The following is a 13,452-nucleotide window of genomic DNA, read 5'->3' on the forward strand; positions in this document are numbered from 1 at the left end:
CCTAATATTATCATATTTTAAATATAAATCTAAATAATATTTAAATCTAAGATCTTCAGAAGATATTTAGGCATATTATTCTCAACACTCCTCCTTGACTGAATATCTTTTGTGCGTATCCAATCTGAGCTTCTTGAAAAATTATTCTTCTTGTTTTGATTCTTCTTCTTATCGCACGCTTTAGCATCTTTGTGCCTTGTGGACTTCATGGTAGAAACATTGCATTTGTTATGACTTTTAGGTGATTTTTCACAAGCATATTTATTCTCCTCCTTAACTTGAAATTTCTTCAAAATATCTGAATCTTCGCGATCTTCTTTGAATTTAAGTTCTTTTTTCTCTTCAATAATATGATCATTCTTCATTAAATCTAAAACAAATCTTTTGCGTTTAATCTGAGATGTGATCACTTCCATATTGTTTTGATCCTTAATCACACAACTTTTATGTTCAAATATCACTTTATAATTTTTCTCCAACAACTGAGCAACACTTAAAAGATTCTGATTAATTTCAGGAACATATAAAACATTGGAAATTTGTTTCATACCTGCATGAGTTTTAATTGAAATTGTTCCAATGCCTTCTACTGCAATTTGTTCTCCATTCCCAATTCTGACTTTGGAAATAGAAGTTTTATTGAGCTCTTTGAAAAGATCTCGATCATAAGTCATATGGTTTGTGCAACCACTGTCAATGAGCCATTCTTTTGACGGTTTGTTGGTTGTAAAACCTGAGATTGCAAGTAGTAGTTCTTGGTCTTCTTCATATTGTTCATGAGCAATGTTAACATCTCCTTGTTGTTGTTGTGATGTGCATACCTTCATCATATGACCTAATTTACCACATTTTTCACATTTTGCATCAGGCCTCCACCAACAATTCTTTGGTGAGTGATTATCCTTTTTGCAATGAGGACATGGTTTGTGTTGGTATTTCTTTCCAAAACCTTTTGCTAGACATATACCATCTATAGTTCTTTCTTCCCTCATAAGTCTTCTTTGTTCTTGTGCCTGCAATGCATGTAACACTTCTAGCAGAGTGATTTTACTCAAATCTTTTGTGTTCTCCAAGGCGGCTATAGAGGCTTCATATCTTTCAGGTACCGTTACAAGGAGTTTTTCCACAATTCTGGAATCAGAAAATTGAGTGCCTAGTAATCGTACCTTATTAGCAATACCCAATAATTTATCGGCGTATGTCTTGATTGTTTCATCCTCCTTCATTCTTTGCTACTCGAACTCTCTCAATAAATTCATAACTTGCATGCTTCGAATCCTTTCATCTCCTTTATATTCTTCTTTTAGGTAATCCCAAATTTCTTTTGGTGTTTTGAGAGTCATGATTTTAATAAAGACGGTTTGTGAGACACTTGCAAACAAACAAGTCTTTGCCTTTGCCCTCTTGGTTTTTCTTTCTTTATGAGTTTTCATCTGTTCTGCTGTGGGATCTTTTGGTAACGAAGAAACATCGTAATCATCCTCCACAGTTTCCGATAGATCTAGAGCATCTAAGAATGCCTCCATTCTCACCGCCCAAAGATCATAGTCTTCTCCATCAAAGATCGGAGGAGCAACCTTTGAAAAATCCATCTTCACAGGTCCTTATGAACGTTGGCTCGGATGCCACTGATATGGTTTTTTGTGTTTTTGTATTGCGGAATTTGGTGAGATATAAATTTAGGGAGAAAACTCTCCTCAAATATAGAGTTATATGAAGAATACTAAAGTTCTTATTTTATTCATTATGCTTATGACTCTATATATAGAGCTACATAAAAACAAATCATATATTTTTAAAATAAAACTAATCCTATAATAAATTCTAAACAAATCTTAAATATTCTAAATAGAAATATAAATCATAAAACCTAATATTATCATATTTTAAATATAAATCTAAATAATATTTAAATCTAAGATCTTCAGAAGATATTTAGGCATATTATTCTCAACATTTTCGTCCATTCCCGAATATGCTGAACAAATCAACAAACCAAAGCAACAGATTTATCTTATTAATTACAGGTACTAAGAGTGCCAATACATAAAGGTTAACACTACAATAAAACTATTACTGATACAATAACAGTTTAGACTCCTGGTTGGTTTTGAAATAAAACATATTTGCTTCTTTTACAGTAAGGTAAAATTCGTTCTTCATGAATAATAAAACAGGAGAAAAATTAAGTATATGCAAGAAAAATATGACTCTTTGTAGTTTGTATTATAATTCTTCATATAAGTTTGTAATACAAATTCATTGAAAATTTCATAATCTTTCTAGTACATAAAGAAAAATAAGTTAGTGTCTTCTGTACAAATTTGCCTCAAATTAATCTATGTCAGTTCCTTCTTCTATAGGGGTTAACACAAATTCAAATGGGAAGTAATATCTGAGAAAACTTCTTCACTGCAAGGAATTGTGAGACCACCCGTTGGATGATCATATCCGAATTGCTCCTCAGCTTGATTCAACAATTCTTGAAACGATGGTTGGTTCAAGTATGATATTGGGATCACAAACCGCTTCATTTTTTCTCCAACATATACTGCAAGATATCCCTTTGGCACATCCATGCCTTTTGAAGATGTTTGGTTTGCAGCCCTTTTGATGATACCGGTTAAACGAAAACCCATTCTTGTATGTGTTGGTAAAAGAAGATATTAGTCTAAAATTGTTAGACTTGTGTGTATAAGATGAATGTTTCTTAATTTAAAATGCTTTGGGTTGTGAATGATTTTGTGTTGGTTCTATATGCTTGCAGCCATGAATATATATAGATGAAACGATATGTACCAAACAGTCGGCAACTTGAATTATCAACGAAGGAGGGCCATGAGATTTGAGCCATTGTGAGCCATACAACCTAAGGGAGACATTGCCATATAATAGATCACATGGTATTGTCTTAGAGTACTGTCTAAAGGGTCAACATCAAATGTCGTATATAATAGATAATCCAAGTCCCACCTCCTTAAGAAATATATAAAATTGACCCATTTGAAATAAATCTAATGTATAATCACAATCATGTAGCAATAATGGTATATGTATGATCTCTATCTAGTTATCAGTTGCCAGATAATTACTTACCAGCTGGACATCAACATTATCAACATGAAGAAGAAACATGTCTAAGATATGTTTCCAAAATTATATATGAAGAAATATGAGGTTGCACTAGTATTAGTGTTGAAAAGTCACTTTCTAAAGGGGCACAAGCACAACTATGGTGGCATGAGTTTTCATGTCTGAAGTAATCCTTGATATAATTAGACAACCATGAAACAATACCATGTGAAATCTCATTGGCCCTTATCTCTTTTCAAATAATAGCTCACAAATCATCCACACAATTCAGCAAGAAATTGTTTCCACAAAGACTCCTATAAGGCTATAACTATCTATATAAACTCATTATGAAATTCTCAAGCAGAAATACAAGTCACTCAAAATACAAATTCAAAAATTTCTTTCTTTCATACGCAAGCTTTTGTATTCATCGTTAGTGTGTAGCGACTCATTATAACAATATGGGATTCCGGTTACCTGGTATAAGAAGATCATCTTCCAAGGCTGTGGATGAAGTCCCAAAAGGCTACCTTGCGGTTTATGTTGGAGACAAAAATGAAGCGGTTTATGATTCCAATTTCATTATTGAATCAACCTTTATTTCAAGAATTGTTAATACAATCAGAAAATGAATTTGGATATGAACATCCAATGGGTGGTCTCACAATTCCTTGCAGCGAAGATGCTTTCTTAGAACTCAAGTCTCGTTTCAATGTTAAATAAATCTCACTATATAAGAGACTTACATAGATATTAGTTGAGACAAATTGTACAGCATATACTTTCCTTTTTCATTCTTTTCTAAGGGGAAATGCCATCTGACTGAGACAGTTATGAACTGAGATATTTGACTTTTTGGTCAAATTTCAATGAATTTCTGTATACATATTATTTTTGCACGAAAAATTATATATATAAACAGAAACCTTTTTGCATATTCTCTTTGTTTTGCTTAAGAGTGTGTTTGGGATTCTAGAAATTCAAGGGATTTTAAATACTAGGCAATTCAATTGATTCAATTGAATTCCTTTGATTTTCAAATTCCAGTGTTTGGATAAAGTGTTAAAATTCCATCAATCGTAAAATTCTTTGTTTGGGTAATGTAATTGAATTTCCTTCATTTAACTTTATTTATTTTAATAAAATCGACCCTAAACCCAAAAATTGGCCGAAAAACCGAAACAATCGGCGGAAAAACCTAAAAATCGGTCAAAAACCATAAAATCGGCCGATAAAATAAAAAAATTGGCCGAAAAACCTAAAATCGACCAAAAACCCTAAAATCGACAGTAAACACAAAATCGGCTAAAAAACCTAAAATCGACCAAAAGCCCTAAAATTGACTATAAACTCTAAAATCGGCTGAAAACACAAAAAATTAATCGAAAACCCAAAAATCGACCCTAAACCCAAAAAATCGGCCGAAAAACCTAAAATCGGCGAAAAACCCAAAAATCGAATATAAACCCTAATATCGGCCCAAAAATGGGTTTATAGTCGATTTTAGGTTTTTCGGCCGATTTTGGGGTTTATAGCCGATTTCAAGATTTTGGTTCGATTTTAGGTTTTCGGCCGAGTTTTTTGGGTTTAGGGACGATTTTAGATTTTTTGGCCGATTTTAGGTTTTCGTTCGATTTTTTGTTTTTCGGTCGATTTTTTGGGTTTTCGATCGACTTTAGGGTTTATACTCGATTTTTGGAATTTTGGCCGATTTTAGGTTTTTCTGCCGATTTTTCGGGTTGCCAATCGATTTTAGGGTTTATAGTCGATTTTTTGGATTTTGGCCGGTTTTAGGTTTTCGGCCGATTTTTTGGGTTTTTGGTCGATTTTTTGTTTTTCGGCCGAATTTTTGGGTTTTCTTCCGATTTTAGGGTTTATAGTAGATTTTTGGAATTTTGACCGTTTTAGGTTTTTCTGTCAATATTTCGGGTTGCCGGCCGATTTTAGGGTTTTTAGTCGATTTTTTGGATTTTGGCCAATTTTTTGGGTTTTCGATCGATTTTTGGTTTTTCGGCCGATTTTTAGGGTTTTCAGCCGATTTTAGGGTTTATAGTCGATTTTTGGAATTTTGGCCGATTTTAGGTTTTTCTGCCGATTTTAGGGTTTATAGTCGATTTTGGACTTTTGGCCGATTTTAGGTTTTTTCTTCCGATTTTTTGGATTTTCGGTCGATTTAGCGTTTATCGTCGATTTTAGGTTTTTCGGCTAATTTTAGGTTTTACGATCAATTAGTAATTTTTAAAAGTTTATAGAGTAGAAGGAATTTCAAATTCTTTGGTTTTAGGTAGAGCTGGGTATGCGGGCTAGCCCGCCTCGTTTAACCCGTCCCGCATAAACCCGCATATTAAACGGGGCGAACAAGCCCGTCGAAAAATATAAACGAGTTATAATATTAAGCCCGAGTCCGGTCCGCATAATCCCGCAGGTTAAACGGTTAACCCCAGACTATTTACCAAAAAATTAAAAAATCACTTTTTTCAAAAAATAAACTAAATTAGTAAAATATTGATATAATGAAAGTTAAAAAAATATATTATTAATAATTTTATGTTATAACGTATAAATTGTAACTAACAAATACAAATAAATAAAGTTTGTGATATCATTGAGTTTATCTATCTTCTCTTTGTAAGTAATGCAACTAAAATCAAATTCAACTGATTCTTATCGTCATTTTTGTCCCGTCCGTTTTAGTGAGAAAAACTTTCTACATGTACCCAAAAAAGCATAAAAAGATTAACAGATTCAACTTAACTAAATCACATCAAGGTAACCAAATTATTCAAAACATAATAGCGAAAAATACAAAAAAAAAAAAAAAACCACCCATTTGGACACGTATCTTTTAAATACTAGCAAATGTATATACAACTAAGACAAAGTAAAAGATAGTGAAAAAGAACAAAAGATTATAAGAAGAAGAACATGTCTGAATCCTGATGTTTTGTGTTGTTGTCTACTTGATTAAAATTGGAGTGTGTTGTTGTTTTTTATAATTAGGGTTTAGACTAAGTCTTTTTTTTTAGTGGTTAAAAAAGTTCAATTTGGACATGAACCAAGTTATTTATATCTGATAAATTTTGTAATTAATTATATAAAAATAAGAAGGCGGGCCACAGGCTAACCCGCGAACCCGCGGTTTTAACAGTCCAACCTACACGGGCAAAAATATAAACGGGCCAAAAAAAAAATTGGTCTTAAGTCCGTGCGGGCTGCGGGTTAAACGGGACGGCCAAATTTTTTTTTTTTTTTCATTTAAAATTTTGTTAATACTAGTTTAATTTAATCTATTTTAAATTTTGATAATACTATATGTTAGTTTATTTAATATATATTTTTTTACTTTTTATATGTTTCGAATATAATTGGTAATTGTCATTCCAAAATATTAATTTTCAATATATTATATGTTATATTTTACATCAAACTTAATATTTATTTTGTCAAAAATGTCAAACTATTATTTTGTAGCGTTTTTTATAATATTTATATTTATTATAAAAATTACAATTTATAATTTGGATATCCAAAAACCGATCCAAATTAAACTGCATAATATTGGATCAGATTTTTTTTATTTGTCATCCAAAACCGAACCAAACCGCAAATAAATTTATATTTGGATCGGATGAGTTTTTGCCTCAAAACCGATCCAAACTGAACCGCGAGCACCCCTAGCCCGCGGACCTTGGTCCGTTTTTGGATTTTGGCCGATTTTTTGGGTTTTCGATCGATTTTTGGTTTTTCAGCTGAATTTTAAGGTTTTCAGCCGATTTTAGGGTTTATAGTCGATTTTTGGAATTTTGGCCGATTTTAGGTTTTTCTGCCGATTTTTTGGGTTTTCTGCCGATTTTAGGGTTTATAGTCGATTTTGGTCTTTTGGCCGATTGTGCATTGGATTGGGATTTCATGGGATTTTAAAAGACTTTTTTATGATGAAAAAATCTTGAGGTATTCAATCAAGACTTTTACAAAAGTTAAATAAATCTTGTGGTATTCAATTAAGACAAACAAGATTTTTTTGTCAGGGCAACAAAATCTGTTGGTATTCAATTGAGATTTGTTACTACTTTTAAAATGTCTATTGGTATTCAAAAGTCTACCGATTTTGATGGATTCTTCTTTGGAATGGATTTTGAGAAACTTTTTAGTTGAAAATACACTTGATAGACTTTTTCAACAATCTCACCAAAAGCCTTGAGACTTTTTTGAACTCTCAAAGACTTTTTATTTTCATCATCACTGTATCAATTTTTTTTGCAGTATCAAATTTCTTCTTCTTCTTTATTACTTTTACAGTTCATCATCACTGCATCCCTTCTTCTTTTCTTTGTTCACTTTTTCAAGAATCTCACAAAAAGACTTTTTCTTTGTTCACTTATTATACCAGTTCTTTTTCTTCTTTTTCTTTACCTATCAAATATGTTTTTTTTGCAAAATAATATTTTAACAAATTCTACATCTTTTTTACAAACTTTTGATTCATTACAACTTTTTACAGCAAATTTTTTTTCGTTACATTCATCTGCATCTTTTCCCATCAATGGTGGTAGTGGTTTTTATTTGTGATTAGAAACATATACATAAAAAAATGTAAGGTTTTTTTTTAAAAAAAATATTTGGATTCCCAAAAAAATATAATTTCTTTTATTAAAATTTATTGATTCTTTTAAAATTTTCCTAATATACAAAAGTTTCCTAATATATAAAGTATTATGAAATCTTGATTGTAAAAAGTCTTTTGAAAAAAATCTCTTAAAATCCATTCACATCATGTGTTAAAAATCTTGATTGTAAAAAAGTCTCTAAAATCTCACAAAATCAATATAGTCCAACAAAATCTCATAAAATCAACAAGACTTTTTTTTTTTGCAAAAATTGTCTCATAAAATCTCAATCCAATACACCCCGCTTAGGTTTTTTCTTCTGATTTTTTTGGATTTTCGGCCGATTTAGCGTTTATCGTCGATTTTAGGTTTTTCGGCTAATTTTAGGTTTTACGATCATTAGTAATTTTTAAAAGTTTATAGAGTAGAAGGAATTTCAAATTCTTTGGTTTTAGGTGTCATTTTGAAATTCTCTAAATTTAACTTGAACAAAATACTTCATAAATTTCCATCATTTTGAAAATTCTTCAAATTTTCATCTAAACAATGGAATTCAGCTCAAATCATTTGAATTCCCTCAAGACATTACTTTATCTCAAAAAATTCCCCCATCCATTGTTGTCTGATAAGCCTGTCATTAAACAGTGACAAAGGTTAAAAGAAAACATAATGCTCACTGAATGATTCCAAATTCCTATTAGCTAGTTCTTTATGTTCGTTGATGACGGTTGATTCTTCATTCCTGAGTCAAGTAGCATCTTCATATGGCTTGTTTTAAGATCACAAAAAATTATATGCCGGTGAGAGTTAACTTGTCCCTGACTGATTCAACTTTCATTTCTGAGTCAAGTATCATCTCAAATGATTTGGGATGTGAATGGTTTGTGTTGATCCTAGTTGCTTGTAACTATAAATATACTTACAATTTCCTTCACAAGTCATTGGCATCCATCCTCAAGCATCAGTTACATCATTCAATGGGTGGCCTTACTATTACTTGCGCCGAAGATTTCTTCCAAAACATAACTTGTTACTCGTAAATCTCACAATATTGTAAGAGACTGACATAGTTTACTAGATTCACTTTGTACATAAGGCATATCTTATCAAATTATAAAGACTCCACTTTCTAAATAGAAAATGAAATTATCATTAGAATGATCAATTTTGAGTATGCAATTTTTGTTTAATGTTTGAATGATGACAATGAATTCAACTACTTAAGTCTGCTATTGAATTTTTAGATATGCCTCTAAATTTCCAATACTCGTTGATCAAGTTGGCACATAACATCAACATCAAACAAAGACCATCATGCTTTGTTTTCTAAATAAAAACATGTGCATTCAAAGAAACTCTAAACCCAAAATGCAAACCCTAACTGAATAAGAACATGTACACAATGTGGAGGACGAATAACACTTACCTCAATTAGTCGTTGATTTCCTCCTTTTCTTCTATGATTTCATCTTACATAGTTGTTAGGACATGAGGGGAGCCCTACTATACATGGGGATCATTACAATGGACTTTGAGTGATGACTCAAGCGGAATTGGACCATCATAACTTCATTCAAATCTTAAGACACTCGATATATGAGTCATCTCACTCATATGTTACTTAACATCTATGTTTCCATTCAATATTGGACTCTTACACACACTTGACATACCAACAATCTTCCCTTTAAGCGTGAGCCTATCCAATCATTTGGTATGCTCCCAGGGACGGATCCAGACATAAAAAACTGGTGTGGCTAAAATTAAACATCTCTAATATAATTTTGAAGTTGATGTCGCACCATTATTTTTGGCTCATCTACAAAATCACTTGGATAAATTAAGCTCAACTATTCTCGATAATTTTTCACATCTAAAGATCCAAATGACAATGAGGGACTCAAATTTGGTGAGTGGTGGCTATGGGGAGGGTGGGCGATGTTAAGAAATACGATGATAATTTTTCACATCTAAAGCTCCAAATGACAATGAGTTATTTATAAGTAATATTGGTAGGCGTGTTAAAAGACGATTTGTAACGTTAATTAGTTAATGCCCCAATATGAAACCCATAAATAGTTAAGGGACCAATTGTCCAATTTAACTTTTTTTTTATGAGTCATGCTAAATAGTACTTGGGGGCACTTGTTAAACATATATTAAAAGAGGAAATCAAAGATAAAATTAATATTGAAAAGATAACTTTGTAATAGTTTATTTTTAAAGTATTAAACACACAAAATACAAGATAAAATTTCCTTATTAATATATTTAACTAGTATCCGAAGACAATATTTAACACAATATATATCTATATATATGTTTATAAAAAAAAAAATCAAAAAATATGGTGTGGCTAAAGCCACACCATGTCCCTTAGTGCATCCGTCCCTGTATGCTCCTCCTCAAACGAAAATTGTCTCATCCACATACGTTTGCAATTTCGTTGGCACATAACATCAACTGGACACATCGTCTGAAGATTTATGGTGCAATGAATTGGTCTTATTTTGTCAAACGATCGACTTCGACACCATTATTAGGACATGATGGGAGTCCTAAAATCTCGGAGGGGGCCATCGCATTGGATTCAATTTGACACTACAAATTAACTTAAAATTTTAAATCATTAGATATATGAATTTTCTCACTTATATGTTATTCGGTTCCACCCTCATTTCATTTCCCACTTTTCCTCTCAATTCCTCATACGATAAAAATAGCCATGTTACATCCATATATGCAAATATGAGGAGTTAGATCAACAGTCCAACAGAAATGAAATGACCAAAACTTGTGTTAATATTGTCATGTTAAAGGACAAAATTGACATTATCCAAATTTAACGGGCCAATTTGCACATAAAAAATAAGTTAAGGAACCAAAAAATTAATTAAGAATTTTTTTTGTGTTCCAAACGTGTGAGACATCAAACATGCTAAGTCTAACAAAAAAAGGTAGACTCTCACAATAGGATAAATCAACATTCAAATCTCAACTCAACTATGAGATGATTGCTAATCTATGAAAAACCAATAAAATTCCTGGAACTGGGATTTTACAAAATTAATATCAGTGTAGTCCCTGCTCAGAATATTGAGAAGCAAGATCAAGTTAGAAGTGATATGATATTTAAGAAAATATCTTCACTGCAAGGAATGGTTAAGCCACCCATTGGATGATAGTACCCAAATTCTTCTTCAGCTTTGCTTAACAATTTCTGAAATGAAGCTTGATTCAACCATCCAATGGGAATCACAAATCTCTTCATCTTTTCTCCAACATATACTGCAACACACCCTTTTGGCACTGCTTCTCTACCTCTTCTAAGTCCAGGTAAACGAAAACCCATTCTTTACTCAAATAACTTTTATATTATATGCTTTATTATGACATATTTAAGTGTCCAATGATGTTTATTTATATAATATGGTGTGCCTGTATGTATGTGTGTATGGTTATTAATTACTTATGGAATTGAATGGTTAATGTGGTATTTGATAGAGATAAGGGATCATGAACCACCACACGCTCTTGTCTTATATGCATCCATCAAGGATATTACTAGAGATTTTATTAGAGTAAATGGACCACTTTGTAGATGAACCACACACACTAATTGCTTCAAAATCAAATATATTTGTATAGAAATGAAACTTTGGGCCTGTTTGGATATGCTTCTCCTCATTTTACACACTCTCAGAACAAGTAGAGAGGGGTAGTCTGGGAATATTAGGGGGTGTGCATATCTGCCGGGGGGATGCGAACAGTAAAATTCTAAGTGCTTATAGACCTGTTTGGGAGAAAATATCATTAGAGCTTATGGACTCTCATAAGCTGTTTTTCAATGTAATTTCTTTTCTCGCCCCTACGAAATTCCCAAAATACCTCGCTCACTACTTAATTTGCCTATTTTTATAAGTAGCAAACTGTATTTTTTCATATTTTGCGTTTTTACAATGCTCGCTACTAAAGATGTGCAGGGTAAGAATGGAAACGTAGGTGGCGCACGAGAAGGGTGGAGGTGCAAAAAGAAATTCCCGTTTTTAATAAGCTCACCTAACAAGCTTATGAATTTGGGCTTATGAAATTCGGACTATATCAAACACGGAGTGAATTTTTTTTTACCCCTGCAATTAACCCTTTATCCCCTACATTTTTTATGATATTTCAATTTTACCCTTAATTATATTATTTTTAAATTTTTGTTTACTTTATTCTATTCAACGTTTTCGGGATCTCTGTGCACCCCCTGCACTACAGTGTTCTGGTACGCTTAAATTGTTCTGGGTTGATACATTTTACCGGATCGGCGAATCCTACCATCTCGTCCTCAGATAATCGCCACTGATAAATAAAAAGATTTGAAAAATTATATTGGAACCGGGTATGAATATTCATACCTACACACTTTGTTTAAGTGTTCTTGTATGAATATTCATACATACACACTTCGATCTGGTATGAATATTCTTACCTACCCACTTTGTATGAGTGTCCATGTATGAATATTCATACCTAAACACTTCGTTCTAATATGAATATTCATATCTAAACACTTGTTAAATTTGTTATGGTATAATTTTTTTAATTCATTTATTTATCAGCGGACAATTATCAGAGGACGAGATGGTAGGATTCGACGATCCGATGAAATATATCAAACTAGAACAATTTAAGCGCACCCGAACTATATGGATAGATGGAATGTAAAGAAAAAACTACATGTACGACAGTACCCTAACTAATTTCCATTCAAACATTAACAATGAAAATATAAAATTGTTTTAAATTGCTAACCATGCTGAAACAAAATGAAGCGTAGGAGACAACATGTAAGTTAAAATTTGAAGTGTAAATATTTAACTAAACTAACTCTTAATATATAAACAATGGGTGCAAAGACAATTTCTAAAGATGTACGCCGAGCCTTGTTAATTTTTTAAATAACAAATTGTTATTGATTTATTAATTTTACTTATCTAACAAAATGAAAATCATTAAAGTCTGAAAAACTTCTATTTGAGCTACATGTTGGTCATTCTATTTCTGGTCTCCCATTAGAGGGCCCGAACGAGTCATCGCCGCTCTCCATGTGCAGCTACAGTTACCCAATTAACAATCTTGCTATAACCATACACAGGGCCGGTTCCGAGATTTTGGAGGCCCAGAATAAATAATAAAAATGAATACCTAATAAAAAATATAATTTTTTTGACGCGAAATATAATTCTTTTTAAAAGAACATCCTTTATTTAAATTGTAAATAGTATTAAAAACATAAAAAATAATCATTTATCCGTGTAACTAACATAAAAAAAAAATCATATTCTGCATCGTTGAAATTGAACCGGTAAATAAAAAATTAAGAGATAATTAATAAATAAAAATAATATTTACACAACAAATAAAATAAAACAAATCAAATAAATAATAAAATACCTAAATGTTGAATGGATTCAATTCTCCACAACCTCTCTTTGTAGGAGTCTCAGAACCCGCGCGCACTACCGTTGCGGCAGATTAAATTAGTTGAAAGTTTTATGTTACAAATTATATTTAACCAATTACATTAATGATAGACCCAAAAAAAAAATTGAGGCCCCAATATTTTGGAGGCCCTGAACTGGGGGCCTGATTGCCCTGGCCCAAAACCGGCCCTGATCATACACTTTGCTATAGATCGGTAACAAAAATTGAGCCAAGAAGCATGACGGACAATGTTGTCCCTTCCTCCTACATGCTCGCTACTAAAGATGTGCAGGGTAAG

This window comes from Trifolium pratense, linkage group LG3 (genome assembly GCF_020283565.1).
Source record: "Trifolium pratense cultivar HEN17-A07 linkage group LG3, ARS_RC_1.1, whole genome shotgun sequence".
Taxonomy (NCBI): domain Eukaryota; kingdom Viridiplantae; phylum Streptophyta; class Magnoliopsida; order Fabales; family Fabaceae; genus Trifolium; species Trifolium pratense.